A 16,211-nucleotide genomic window follows, 5' to 3' on the forward strand; every position below is an offset into this window, starting at 1 on the left:
ATGGGACTCAGCTTTAGCACAATTTCCCACAGCATTCTCCTGGAGAAACTGGCTGCTCGTTGCTGGGATGGGTGTACTCTGCTCTGGGTAGAAAGCCGGCTGGGTACCAACCCAAGTGGTGGTGAGTGGAGTGAAATCCAGTTTGTGGCCAGTCAAGTGGTCCTCGCAGTGCTCCATATTGGGGCCATTTTTGTTTAAATATTTTTATCAATGATCTGAACAAAGGGCTTGAATGCACCCTCAGTAAATTTGCAGATGAAACCAAGTTGGGGGGGGGAGTGTTGCTCTGCTTGAGAGTCGGAAGGCTCTGCAGGGGAGTCTGGACAGGCTGGACTGATGGGCTGAGGCCAAATGTATGAGGTTCAACAAGGAGAAGTGCCAGGTCCTGCACTTGGGTCACAACAACCCCAGGCAACGCTACAGGCTTTGGGCAGAGCGGCTGGGAAGATTGCTCAGTGGAAAAGGGCCTGGGGGTGCTGGCCGATGGCTGACTGAACATGAGCCAGCGGTGTGCCCAGGTGGACAAGGAGGCCAACAGCATCCTGGCTTTTATTCAAAACAGTGTGGCCAGCAGGTCAAGAGAGGTGATTGTCCCCCTGTACTCAACACTGGTGAGGTTGCACCTTGAATCCTGTGTTCAGGTTTGGGACCCTTACTTTAAGAGGGACATTGAGGTGCTGGAGCATGTCCAGAGAAGGGCAGCGGAGCTGGTGAAGGGTCCGGAGCACAAGTCCTATAAGGAGGGAACTGGGGTTGTTTAGCCTGAAGAGTAGGAGTATCAGGGGGACGTAATCTCTCTACAACTACCTGAAAAGAGGTTGTAGTGAGGTACATGTCAATCTATGTAAACCAAGTAGCAAGTGATAGGATGAGTGGAAATGGCCACAAGTTATGTTAGAGGAGGTTTAGATTGGGTATTAGGAAAAATTTCTCCCTTGAAAGGTAGGTAAGTACTGGAATATGTAGAGGAATTGTAGAGGAATGAAGCTGGGTTAATTAACATTGATAATATACAGCTGTGGGCTGGCTTCAGGGGTGGTGGGTTGGCTGATGTGGATAATGTGCAGCTGTGGCTGGTTCCTGCTAAGTAGTTAAATAGCTCTAAGGGGTACGGAAGAGGAACACTGGATGAAGAGAGACCGGGAAGAAGCAGAGAGAGGAAAGAGCATGTATGCCCTGGGTATAGGAGGGGCTCGGGGAGAAGTAATGAGAAGAAGGGGGCCTGGATAAGGAGAAGAGGCTGGAAGAGGAGTCCAGAGAAGAAAGAATCTGGATGCAGCAGAAGCAGGGTGGACTGGCCTGAAGAGGGTGAAGAAACAGCATGGACGGTAGATGAACTTTTGAAACCTTATGGGGGATTGGTGGCTATGCCAGGGTAAGGTGTGGGATCTACTTATGAAGTTAACCTGGTATGGGGTGGTAAAAGCCTTGCTGCAGTCAGCTAGTTTTGATAGTGCTGCAACAGGAATAGGCTTCCCAGGGAGGTAGTTGAGACACTATCCCTGCAAGCGTTTAAAAAAATGTCTACTTGTGGTGCTTGACAACATAGTTTAGCAGTGGATGTTTCAGTGTTAGGTTTGCGATTCAACTAGATGATCTTAAAGGTCTTTTCCAACATGAATGATTCAATGATAACAGGACTCATTGGAGTTATTTATATAGCATATGTTGGTGATTGGGCAAGGGAATCTCTTTTTCAATATTTATAATTGCTTATGTTTAAGTTGGTGATAAAACACACACTGATGTCAGAAAAGGAGAAAGTAATTTTGATGAGGGTTTTTGAATGTTCTGTTGCTCAGATAATTCACTGATAAAATGGCAATCATTATAGTACAGCAGTTGAGAAGGAGTCCCTCTATTAACATACTTAATCTTTTTTTTTTTTTTAGCCCTTCATGCAATGGGCAGTCTGCTTTGCAGCCTGCTTATCAGGAGCAAAGTGTTTATTATCTGACTTTTCTTCAAAATAAAGACTTACACAAACTGTAAAGGATTCTGGCTGTTTTGGTACTGTAAATTTTTAAAGGGAGGTAGAGAGGAGTTCTGGACAGGCAAGCTGGCATAGTCATTCAGATTTACTCTCTAGCTCAGGTGTCCTCAAACCTTTTAAACAGGGGGACAGCATGTGGATGAAGTGGCAGGCAGTCATCTGCGGCTGCTTGGTTTCCCCCCCAAACCCCCGGTTGTGGGGAAGGGGGAGTCTGTAAATACCAGGGGCTGGATTGAGGACCCTGGGGGCCCGTATCTGGTCCACGGGCCATAGTTTGGGGACCCCTGCCTATTGAAAAAACGCTTCATCTTAAATGCAGGACATGTGACAAAATCTTCTATTGTCCATAGAATTACATATGTTATTTGGGATATATTTATTGTGGAAATTTCTTCCCATCCTTCTTCAAAATATCTTCAAAGAAAATGTGATCCTTCACTTTAATGGCACTTTTAGCATACTTGTCAGTGGTAGCATTATCAATGTCATGGTTAAAGAAAATTGAGAAATACGGGTTGCACATGTATATCTCTCAAAATGTTCCCCCAAGCAAAACAAGTAAAAAATCACACTAAAGCAAAAAATTCTATTGTTTGCTGGAAGCTGAGAAATTGACTAATGTTAAAAGCTAGCTCAGATCTTTCACCATGTATCTATGAGCTTGGGTGTCAGATCAAGAACCTGAAAAAGGAACCAAGTTATCTTTTGCATTGAGCAACTGTTCTTGCCATGAAAGTCATCTGAAGCCACTCTCAGTCAAGGTGAATGACATTGAACAAAGAACATTCATGGAATCAGCTGAATGCTGCTGTTTGATGCTGCCTGGTATCCAAAAGACCCATGCATGTCTGAATTTGTCATTTTGTTCCAAGTTTTAATTTCTCTGAGAAGAGTGCTTTCATTCCAAATATCAACAGTGATAGAACTAAGACAAGAGAAGCAAAAGTTATTAATGAAGGCTGAATGGTATAATCACATTATTTTCAAAAAAGAGAGCATTGTTGGTATTTTTCTAAAACCAGAAATCTATCATCTTTCTAAACACCTAGAAAGAAATGCAACTCTGAAGGTGATGCACCCTTAAGACTCCTTGGCTATCAATCAGATTACCTTCTCTCTAGTTATGTAATAGGTAAATGTTTCCTGTTGTATTATCAGTATAATAAAGCAGCTAATTTATATAGTTTTATACATGCATCTGTTATTCAATATACTGTTTTAATTATTGAGTAAAATGAAATATCTAAGACCAAAGTTTTAACCAGTGTAGTATTCTGAAGCTGTAAAACTATAACTATTGGGACTACTTTGTATGCATCAGATGGTGTGTGAACCAAACCAACAAATGGGAAATGAAGGCTTCTGTGCTTTCCCTTCAAAACCAGAGAAATGCTCACCACTAAAAGACTAGAGTAAATGCTGAGTATTTAGGAGCCATTTCTTACATGGAAGAACACTCCTTATGTCAGGGAATAGTATTATTTTTGCAATAAGCAGTGCTATTCTATTAAATTCAGAAAAAAATATTTACTTATTCTCATATATCAATAATTCAAAAATAAAGACTATTACAGTTGCAAAGTGAAAAGAGGGGTTTGCTACTCTGAGTCTTCCTCTTTTAATAATGCTTTTTCCCCCTAGTTTCCAGGCTACTAAAAAAGCCATGACTATTCCTTAATGGTCTTATAAAGCATTAACAGATAATGTCAATATAATATTATCTGTTGCTTCCACAGGAAATATATTTGAAGACATGAAAACAGGCAATTTGACTAATGCCAGCAAGAGAAAATTTTCTTCCAGGATTCTGTAACAGGCAGACAGTCATCAGATAGACATCTCCATTTGGGTTAGTGATCTAGGTTCATTTACCACAGGGTCCTCAAAATATGGCCCGCAGGCTGGATACAGTCCCCCAGGGATCTCAATCCAGCCTCTGGTATTTACAGAACCCCCCTGCCAGGGGCTGGGGGGGGAAACCAAGCAGCCACAGATGACTGCCTGCCACTTCATCCGTGCGCCGGCCCCCTGGTTAAAAAGTTTGAGGACCCCTGCTTTACTAGGAGCATAAGAAAACACGAGCTAGGTGTCAAAAAAAACAAAACAAAAAAGATGATTCACACCCCAGCAGTCCTGCAAATTCTTCTGAGATCCATACTTCAGTTGTAGATATCTTCAAGATAGACATGTAACATATATTTTTTTTGTACTTCACACCTTTGCCAGTCTGCATAAAAAGTTGATACTATATACATTTTTAAAATTGAAGAGGTTCTTTTACTCATTTTTATCCTGTCAGAACATTTTCTGGCATAGTGTTTTCTGCATCATCTCTATGTGAAGCAGTACTGGGAGACAGAACTGAACATTTCACTGTGGTGACATATTTAGCTATTAAAAATTAATATCTCTGGTGTTAAGGGGGGAGGAGGAGTGAGTTTTTTGATTAAGGTCTTCTGGCCAGCTGAGACATTTCAATTATTTTTTAAATCTTTCTTTTCCTGTCCCAGAAAAGTGGAGGACAGTGAATAGAAAATCATAGTACAAAAATTTCTACTTAGAGATTTGTACATTAAGAAAAATACAAGCTGACACTTTAATCCCAAAGATAAGGATAATCATATTCATAAACCATTTTCAACACTGCTCAAACAAATTTGTTAATTTACTTCCTTAGTTTTCCTCCTGGTAATACTCTGTTTCAACCTTTAGCATAACTAAAATTAGTGGGGAAAGCCATTCATTAGCTATTACTCTTCAGTTCAGAAATGAAGGAGGTTTTGAAGCTTGCTATGCTTATTTAAAGAAACAAAAAAGGGAAGGATGTCTAAGTAAGTATTCACTTCTCTATCCAGCAGCCAGGATTTCTTGAGTAACCTGAAAGGAAGCTTCATCCTGACGTGCTAAATGTCTTTTCATATATTCAAGAAGGTGAGTCCTGATCTTGAAAGCTCATGATTTATACAAAAACTAAAAAGTGGGAGATTACAATAAGCACTAGATTTAAATGAATGCCTACTTGTTTCAGAGGCAAATTTGAGTGCAACAGAATGAACCAGACATTGATACTCAAGTCCACAATGCATTAGTACCAGGCTGTGCAGCCGAAAGGGATCATCCACACAGCACACAACTCTCATGGTGTCCATGGTGTCCCAGCCTCAGCTCTGTATCTCCTTCAAGCAGCCAAGAGGAAGCAACAAAGACTAGACTGTTAGCTGACTTGTAAAGCACACCTCTACCCCTATATTCAACATTAAAGAGCAAGCAGTAGCATGCAGACTTTTATCTTATTACGCTGTTGGTTATGCCTGGCTTGGATTTACATGGCAGCAAACAGTTGCTCAGTGCCATTTAGGAGTTAAATCCAGGAAACTTTCAAACAGGCTGTTTGAACGTGATCATTTCACCTTGGACCATTCTGTCACAGGCTTAGAGGATAGACTTTGGCATATTTAATCTCCTGTTACAGGTGCAGCCACTAAATCCAAGCCCTGAGAATCCAATCAGATATGTGCTTGTGTGAGTGAAAAGTCCACAGTGTATTCTTTTTAATACCTGCACCGTTTGAAGTAGCCAATGGAGGATTAGTGGATCAGAGAGCAAAGGTGCTTGCTAAGAAGGAGAAAGGACCAACACAAGAATTCCCATTTATATATTTTGTTGAACTCTCTCTTCTTAAAAAAAAAAACACAACACAATAATTACTTCAGTGGCTATTTTTTCTGCTTATAGAAAACGAAGCCATTATAGTAGCACAGATTTCTAGGATATTAAGGAACAGTAATCTACATTTTTGTTTTCTTTATTTTTGTGGATGCATAATGACACTATAAGCATACTTTGCTTAACTTTTAAGAACCAAAGATCATGACCTGTGTTTAGCTTCTTTGCCTTCTTCTGAGTAGTTCTGCCTCAGGGTATAATTCAAAGAGCACTTTGTGTGCAATCAGTGTTAATGGACTTCTGACTGTATCTACCGAGTCTATGCTCTTGAACTTCAGAAACTGTCCTAAATGTTTTCCATCTACAAAAAGATGGTCTGTAGTTCACTTAGGCCTTAGATTAATGCTTGAACTCTGGCCCTCTGGGAATATTTGGTCAGCGTAAAACACTGCATGGATGTTAAAATTATCTACAGTGTTGGGCCTGAGCAAGAATATTTTCAGGTTATGTTGCACTCACATAAGTCAGTCTATAGACAGTGCATTAAAATGCTTGCAAATAGCAATCTACTGTGTATCTTTCACCTTTTCTGCCCTTTCGTACTTCTTAGCTCCCCTGGTGCTAAGTGCTTGCAAACAATTTCAGTCTCCCTTCTCATACCCAAAGCCCAGAGCTCTGCAGGCAAAGAGAGAAAGCATTAGGAAATAACAGTTTGACCAGAGGAACTCATGTTTCCTGGGTGAAACTCACTAAATTACTTATTTCCAAACATATATTTCTGTTCCTGCAGAACTCACTCAGGCTTTGGGAAAGGGCCAGGGAGATGACCTTTTGCCCCCTGAAATTGTCTTCCCACCTGTGCAGACACACACACACACACTTAGTTCATCATTGCAGATCTCTGGTTCAGTGCCCTTCAGCGATCACCACTGTGTCTGTGCATGAATGATTTCAAGGTGACTCTGGGCATCCTACTCTCAGGTATACTCAGACCCATTAAAACATAACAGGTGTGACTTCAATAGGCAATACTTCAGCAGTTCATCTGCCCTCCCCTTGAATCAGTGAGTTGCTCTGGCTTGTGACTGACCACCCCGGCAAGCAGCTTCTTGGGATAAGCCTGAACATCGCTTGTTAGCTTCTACCCCCCTTCCCCTCAGCCCCTTGTCAGAGTAGACAATTAGGGCAGGGGTTGGGTGACAGGAGAGCATTTCAAAAGAAATCCTGAAAAGCCACAGGCTCTCTGCATGTGGCCTCCGTGCTTGAGCTAGGAGGTCTGGTGTGCAGCATTCACAGGGCTACAAGCATGGTGGGGGTATGATCCCCAGGTCAGGTCTGACAGCGGGCAAACACAGCAGTGGAGACAGGCTGATGAGTGACACGCTTCATTTTACTGTCATGGGAAAGATCTAGGCAACACGATGCTGCACAGGTTCCTGACTGCTGCTGTGTAGACCTTGCCACAGGTTGTTGCCTCCCTTATCTGACCCAGGGATGGTTCGCCAGTGGTGGGAAGAGCCATATGCCTTCCCTGCTCCAGTGTACTGACATCTCTGTTTGTTCAGACCTTACATTTAATTTATCAACAGCACAAAATTATCACTGCCAACAAAGACTTGAAATCAAAAGGGCTTTGTACTCGGTAAGTCAGGCTTTGTTTGCTGCGAGTGTAACATCCCAAATATTTAATTTTAATGAAGTTGCTTTATTTGATAAAGGTCAGTGCTGTCAATACAGAAAAATGCTGAAGTTCAAAGTAGCTTGTTTGCTCAAAAGATGAATTTTTGATTAAGTGATATATATTAGTAGTACTTAGTCTCCACAGTAAACAAACACAAAGATGAAATTAACTACTCTCCCCTATTTATTAGGGTTCTGAAACAAGTCATGGAGGTTTTCAGAAAAATTTTTGTGAGGGTTAGTGGATTGGGAGTATGTGTTGCCAGTGTTTTATTTCATTATAAATATTACAGCTTAAGTTACTGTATATTGCTAAACTGCTAAGAGCTAAATTAATTTTATAATTTCTGTATTTGTAAGTTTCTGAGCAATAGTTTTTACAAAGTAGTTACTATGGAAGATTATACCTGAAAGTCATGAAGCAAATTCTCCTGGTTTAAATCTTATAGAAATAGAGGCAGCAGACTCCTCATCCCTATGCTGTGATTTCTTGATCCTTCATCCACAAGGTCAGATGGCTGGCTGTAGCTCTGTCTTCATCTCACAGAATTTCTTTTCTCACTGTCTTAATGAGGATGTTCTCATGAAAGATGGAACTCTCAAAATCTTGGTGTACCCACATCCGAGCTATAGGAGTTCTCAGTGAGGACTCAGAGCACAGACTGAAAAGTAGAAGGTTAAACCAACCCACAAATCTCACAAAAAATTTTAGCAAACTGCTTCCACTGTAGCTAACTTACCAAGCAAAACTTGCTTGAGGCACAGAAGGAAACTACAGCGAGGAGCTGAAAGGTAAAGGTAAATTGGATTAATTTTCTGTATGGAAAATGGATAGCTGTTACAGTAGTTACTTACAGAGGCCATGATAGAAAGAGATCATTAGATGCTATACATTCGACTGAAACCATTAAATTTCAGCTGTTTCCCCTTTAATGCAGCCAGTAACTTGTTTTTGAGCAAACCATTACTTGTTTTATGTCAAATAAATGAACATATGCGTAGCACAGATTCAAAGTGTTTGAGAACAAAATTAGTTAGGAGACACCAAAGGGCACAAAGTTATACAAAAACATTTTAATGTTTATTTGCTAGAAACCATGATCCTGGATGAAAGATAAGTTGCACTGGAATTTCTCACTTAGGAGCACAGATATCACTTATTACATAGTATTAGAACTTGGAGATGTGATGTGTGACTTGATGTTAAAAATCAATAGGTATGAACTCTAAAAAGAACTGATTAGGAGAGTGATTCTGTGTCAAATATGGCATTATCTGTTTCCAAATCACTGATAGTTCTGAAGGAATCATCTTGAATATTTTTGTATGCTAACATATAAAGTGTAAGATAGTACATAATCGATACAAACCTCAAAATCACACTACAGTACAGGATATTGGTTACTCAAACCTTTATCTATAATGTACAGAGGGAAAAGAACTGCTTATATTTTGGGACTTCAACCCGAATGGTCTAAGTTTCAATTCACACACTGCAAGTATTCAAACAGCCTTACAGTATCTAAGTATCATAGAAGTCTTTTTTTTTTTTTTTGAATGCAGAGAAAGTTACAGTCAACAGGCAAAGCATTTGTATCAAACCCTCTTTGACAGACAAGGAAAATTTTATCAGAGCACTAAAATCAGTGATAGCTTAGGAACAACAAAGGATGATCTCTTTATATTTGCTCTGATAGTGGGAAAGAAAACAGTGCGTGTTTTTCATATGCTAAATGTGGCACTCCCATAGCTGGAATCAATCATGGATAAAATCACTGAAAAGGTTTTGAATAGAGAATTGTAAATTATCATTGCCAAATCTTTCAAGAGCATTTTGCCAGCTGTTGTAAAAGTCTGAGAATGAGGGATGCTAAAGCAGACTAAGAACCCATTCTGTACAACTTAAAATGGAATAAAAATTCATTTTAAAATAACTTCAAAACATTAAGTATATTGAAAACATAATAGGAAAGATCTGATTCTCAAGACAAGCTTCACAGCTTTTTTCTCCATCAATCACTCTGTCCTGGTTTCAGCTGGGATAGAGCTAATTTTCTTCCTAGTAGCTGGTGTAGTGCTGTTTTGGGTTTGGTGTGAGATCAATATTGATAGCACACAGATGGTTTTGGTTATTGCCAGGTAACGCTTATATTTAGTCAAGGACTTTTTAGTTTCTCAGGCCCTGCCAGCAAAAGGGCTGGAGGGGCACGGGGAATGGGGAGGGGACACAGCCAGGACAGCTGAGCCAAACTAGCCAAAGGGATATTCTGTGCCATATGACATCATGCTTAGTATATGCACTGGGAGTATTCGGCATTATGGCATTTGTCTTCCCAAATAACTGTTAGGCATGATGCAGTCCTGCTTGCCTGGGGACGGCTGAACACCTGCCTGCCGTTGGGAAGTGGTGAAGTAATTCCGTGTTTTGCTTTGCTTGTGTGAGTGCCTTTTTCTTTACCTGTTAAACTGTATTTATCTCAGCCCACAAGTTTTCTCACTTTTACTGTTCTGATCCTCACCCCCTCCCAACTGTGGGGGGAGCAAGCGAGCGGCTGCCTGGGGTTTGGGTGCCAGCTGGGGCTAAACGACCACACACTCTCATGAGCATTCCCTCCAAGTAACAGTCCTAATCTGCAGTCATTCACAATAAAGCTTATTCTAAGTAATTTAGAAGATTTGGAACACATACTCGTAATACTCAAATGATCATTCCTCTGATAAGTGGCAGGAGAGGGAGAAAAACCTCCAGCCAAAACCACTTGTCAGCATAATAGCTTTTAAGACAGCTCCTCAGTATGATGACTTTCTGTCCTACACCTCTCCCAGTCTCACTCAGAATGGTGATCCTTTGGTGAAGCGCTGTGTCACCTAAACCTTCCTCCACACAGAAGACTTCACATGATCTTTTACCACCCTTGTTAATATCTTGTCTGGAAGACATTCCTCTTAGGGTAACTACTAGAAGCTGATAAAATGACATGCATTGTCTCTTATGCCAATCAAAGGGGAGAACTGTATCCACCTAAGGTCCTGTTTTTTCAATATTACAAAAACACTTCTAAGAATTTTCTCTTTTCCTCTAGGATTTTTATGGTTTGGAACTCAAATAGCATTCTCTGCCCTTACAAAAAGTATATCTTGAGTTTAATGATGGGGACAAATGAGTAGGATTTTTTTCTAAATAAACATCTTTCCTCTTGTTTGTGTGATACGATTTATGTATTGGGCATCTGATGTTTGCCAGTAATTTATTTCAAATAGTAGCCCCACCACCCTATCCTTTCCACAAATATTTAAATCCAAACAGTTGGAACAAAAGAGCACTGTATTGGGAATCAGCTGTGAAGGAGAGAATGCACTGGAACAACTTACCATCGTTAGACAACATCATTAGAAATCTGAATAACATAGACTTAAAAAAAAATAATATTTTTTTTGTAAGTAGAACTATGATCAATTCCAAAGAGAGATTAATGCAAGATACCCCATACTATGCACAAGGTCAAGATAGGTGACCCTATAGGCATCTTCCAGCTTCAAAAAGCATTACAGTATCCTCCAAAAATCCTGAAACTGAGTTTCGGAATCAACCTGTAAACAACCTGTAATGAATCCCCAGTTCCCCTTGGTACTTTGTTTCAGTGGTTCATTACCATTAGAATGAATACCTTATTTTTTATTTAAATTTGTCTGTCTTCCATATTCTTATTACAGATTTTATCAATAAAGTATTGACGTTATAGTTTTTGATATTTCTGCTTTGTGAAATAACTTTATTTAATCTGGTCACTTTTTCATTCTGATAATCTGAATGAAGTAATTTGATTTCCCTTTTAAGCCTTCTCTGTTTTGACTGGTTTTTGAGTATTTTTTTGGTGAGCCTTTTATAAAGTGCAGACTCTGGGAATTGTTATGGTGATCCAGTACCAGGACTGATCAGCCCTTAAAACATTTATTTCAAGACTTAATGGCAAAGATCCATAAAAATATTTTGGTTATGATCCCCAACCTATTCTATTTCAATTATTATTTTTTTCATTATTTATGATCATGAGGATAAAAGGAAATTCATGAGGTGCTGTCTAGTGTTCAATGTAATGCCTGAGGAAAAAATCAGGTAAGATGAAAAGGAACATCAAATGCACTAGCAAAGCAAAGTGAGTTTTCTAGTTTACAGCCTAAATATGTAGTTTTGGCATGGGACATAAGGATTCTTTCTACAACCATACCTGATAAGTAACAGCCATGAGAAATATTTTTTAACCCTCTGAGATTTACAAGTAGGAGATAAGATACTATTCCCTTAACAGTAACATGCCTCATAATGCTACTACAGGCTATACTATAATATTTCAAATTAAAAGAAAAAAAAAAGGACGAAATGCTGAGTCAACCTCTTTTTTCTTATCTTAAGTAGTTCTTCTCCCTTTCTACAGCTAAGAACGGATACCAAAATTGTCTGTGTAAACAAGAAGGAAAAAAAAAGTGAATAAAACTAAAAAAACCCCTTATCTAGCACTTTTATTGTAAAATCTCCTTTGATGTTACCTGCACAGTGCTGCCCCATTGATCCTGTTTGAAGAATTTAATTTCTGCACTGAGGACATTTGCTGAGTTTCTTTTTACATAGCAGTTTAGTTACCACTTTAATAGAGTGAAAGAATCTAAGAACGTTGGATTTGCCATTCTGAATCAGAGTACTCACCTACCAAATCCAGCATCCTATCCTACAAAACATGTAATAAATATAGTGGTTACCTTGTAGAAATCACCATTATATGTGTGCTAAAGAAAGTAAAAAACAGTGCCTAATATACTAGGAATGTTACTACAATTTCTTTTGAAAGTAATTTTTAAAGACATTTAGATGTGTCTTGAGCCTCAAAAAATTAAAAAAAAGAAAATGATTAATGGATATTTGTAATTTAATCATTTTTATAGCTTCACAAAAAATGAAGATCAGAAGGGCAGCTCTGATCTAGCTAGACTGATTTCTTCTGTAAAATATGTTACAGTTAATTTCTTGGATTATTTCCCATTTCAAGTACAACATAGCCTTCAGGAAAATTTCTAAACAAAGTTTAAAAATTGTCACTGAAGGTGATTCCACTAACACTCATGGAAGTTTTTTCAGTGGCTGTTTTCCCTAATTGCTATGAAAAGCAGTTCTTATTCTTCCTTATTGCTCATCTTAATTTTTCTATTTATTTTCCCAGTGACTGGTTCACATTACAGCTTTCCTTCTTCCATTTCTTATCAATATGCCTTGTATATACAGTTCTTTGATAAATTTAATGAACAGAAGTCCTAGAATATTTCAATGTAGAGTCTGTTTTTCTACATTTTCAGCAGGTATATAGCGCCTTTCCAAAATCTTTCCAGGTAGTCAAAAGATTTTGGCATTCATGAATCCCCCAAAAAGATGCACTTTCCAGAAATAACATTCACATTATTGTTCGCACCTTTTTTTTTTACTTAGTTGTGCTCCTAGTTGTTTTCAAGTTTGTGAAACTGCCTTTCCTACAGCTTAATTAAGTATATGCACTTCATATGTTGCATAGATATCTGATAGATGTGTGTGTGCGCACATATGTGCACACTTGTTTGAGAGTACATACCCTGCGTTACTCCACTGGTTTATAACAAGGTACAGAGAATTCTACCTCAATTAGGTTTTGCTTCTGTAATCAAGATGATCTTCAGTGCAGACTTCCCAGTCCGGAGGTGAGCACGAAGTGCTCTGTTCAGGTTTTATTCCCCATTAGTCATTATGTATAGATAATGAAACTGTCATTAAATTCTTTAATATAATTTGAAAATGTCAAGTAAGAAATTTTATAACAGCATGATCTAAACCAGCCTCACAATTAACTTTGTGGTGGGAAGAAGAAGGAGCAAGATCAAACTGGCAATTCTAGAAAAGTAATCTGTTGAGAGGTTTATGTATATATATTGATGATTAAAGTACAATCATGTGTATATATATATAAACAAACAACAAACCCACAGGATTTCAAATCTTCAATATTTGTAAAACTCTTAACGCTTTGTCCTGGTTTCAGCGGGGATGAAGTTAACTTCTTAGTAACTTGTGCAGTGCTGTGTTTTGGATTTGATGGGAGAACATTACTGATAGCACACAGGTGTTTTTAGTTGTTGCTGGGTAATGTTTATACTAAATCAAGGACTTTTCAGTCTCTCAGGCCCTGCCAGCGAGAGGGCTAGAGGGGCACAGGAGGCTGAGAGAGAATACGGCCAGGACAGGTGACCCGAACTAACCAAAGGGATATTCCATACCATATGACATCACACTGAGTATATAAACTGGGGGAAGAAGGAGGAAGGTGGGGATATCCAACATTATGGTGTTTGTCTTCCTGAGTAACCATTAGGTGTGATGGAGCCCTGCTTCCCTGGGGATTGCTGAACACCTGCCTGCCGGTGGGAAGCAGAGAATTAATTCCTTGTTTTGCTTTGCTTATGTGCATGGCTTTTGCTTTACCTGTTAAATCAGGGTTCCTCAAACTACGGCCTGCGGGCTGGATACGGCCCCCCAGGGACCTCAATCCGGCCCCCAGTATTTACAGACCCCCCCACCAGGGTTGGGGGGGAAACCAAGCAGCCGCAGATGACTGCCTGCCACTTCATCCGCACGCCGGCCCCCTGGTTAAAAAGTTTGAGGCCCCCTGTGTTAAATTGTTCTTATCTCAGCCCTTGAGTTTTACATTCCTTTCCGATCCTCCTCCCTATCCCTCTGGGTGAGGGGGAGTGAGCGAGCGGCTACGTGGTGCTTGGTGGCTGGCCAGGGTTAAACCACGACACACATGTATTTTTACCATTTAATCAGTGACTTCAATGGTAGCATTGCCATTATTCTTCCTGATACGTCAGCTTTCAGACACAAAGGAATGTTAAAGCTGTCCTCAAAGTGCTGATAACAATTTTCCTGGCCAGAAAGATTCATATTGCTTACTTTTGTCTTTTTACATTGAGTTTGGCAGCAGAGGAAATTTATGACAACCTCTGGCTGCTCTAATTCATTTTCAGAGTCAACACTCAAAGCTAAAAAAATTATGATTTCAACACCTTATAACTACTTAGCCACTGGTTACCACCTGAGTTATACCTATAGAAAATTTGCCACTCATGTGAGAAGGTATAATTCCACTGGAACTATGGTTTTCCACAGCAGTGTGACATCTGAACTGTGAGGAGTGATAAAATATAATGCCATAGGTCAGATGAAGACAGCCCGAACTTCTAATTAACAATATTTCCTTTGTCTTTCATTCAAAATATCTCTGTTTCTTTACTCTTTTCATACTGATCAAAGGCACAGCAAGAAATCCCCAGGAGTGTGTATGTACCATCAGGATACAGTGCAATTCTACTTGTTCATATAGCATTTTAATGGTTAATGGAGCAATTTTATATAATTTTTTTTAATATCCTGCTGTCACTAGCTGTTTCCTTCATAATTTAGGGAGCCTCAGCAGGCATAAGGACAGTAATTCCCTATTAATATCTTCTGGCTTACCTTAAAAGCCACTATTATTCTCAGATAAAAAGAAAACTACAGAAAATAAATTCTTAAGGTCATTTTTACTTCAAGTCATTTTCATATAGGTCAGGTACTAAAAGACCATTTATAGGACTAGAGTGTTTGAGTTTGGTAAGACACATGATCTGGTGTTGTCATTATGATGTTTCTAAGCAAACCTAATATAACATCCCATAAGACTGGAAATACACAAGTATAAAGCATGAGTTTGTTTTGTAACTAATTTAAACACATATTGTAGCAGCAAATTTAATAATATCTGTTCCAAAAATAATTTGATAGTATTTAATCAATAATTCAGTGGAGTTTTGATCTCTGCTCCCTGTATATCTATAAGCAGTTTTGATAAAATCAGTTATTTGCAACTGACAGCTGTCTGTTTAAGCTTAAAATTAAAGTAATAGCAGTATTATTTTCACGATTTTCATTTGGAGCTTTCTGTGTCATAAGATGCTTCGCTGGAATCTTTATAGATGGAACAAGTAATTTTTTTTCTTTGCTGTTTTCAGTAAATCTACTAGGATTGATGTATTTGAACATAGCTAAAGGGAAAAAAAGAAAGGCTAATTTCATATCTTAATATGAATCTGCAGTTCTTTTGAAATGTTGAAATAAACTGAATTCTTAGAGAATATAGCACATGCATGGGTTTATATTTTGTATTGCTTTATGAAGATAGTTAATTCAACAATCACTAAATAGAAAACAAATGATAAAATGTGTGGGTTTGTTCTTCTATTTTTGTAAAGCATATTTCAGAAGAAAATCCTAAAGCTACAAAGGTTCTTGCAGTGTGTGGAAGACAACTTGCTGGCACAGCTGGTCAGTGAGGCAGCTGGGGAGATGCTCTGCTGGACCTGCTGTTTACAAATGGGGAAGGACTGGTGGGGGATGTGGTGGTCAGAGACAGTCTTGGGCATAGCGATCGCGAGATGACAGAGTTTTTAATTCCTGGAGAAGTAAGGAAGGGGATCAGCAGAACTGCTGCCTTCAACTTCCAGAGGGACGACTTTGGCATGTTTAAGAGCCTTGGGGGCAGAGTCCCTCAGAAGACAGTCCTGGAAGGCCAAGGGGTCCAGGAAGGCTGGACATTATCCAAGAAGGAAGTCTTACAGGCACAGGAGCAGGCCGTCCCCATGTGCCCAAAGATGAGCCAGCAGGGGAGAAGACCAGCCTGGCTGAACAGAGAGCTTTGGCTGGAACTCAGGGAAAAACAGGAGAGTTTACCACCTTTGGAAGAAGGAACAGGCAACTCTGCATGGCTATAAGTATATTGTAAGTTTATGCAGGGCAAAGATTAGAGAGGTGAAA

This window comes from Falco cherrug, chromosome 6 (assembly GCF_023634085.1).
Source record: "Falco cherrug isolate bFalChe1 chromosome 6, bFalChe1.pri, whole genome shotgun sequence".
NCBI classification, from domain to species: Eukaryota; Metazoa; Chordata; class Aves; order Falconiformes; family Falconidae; genus Falco; species Falco cherrug.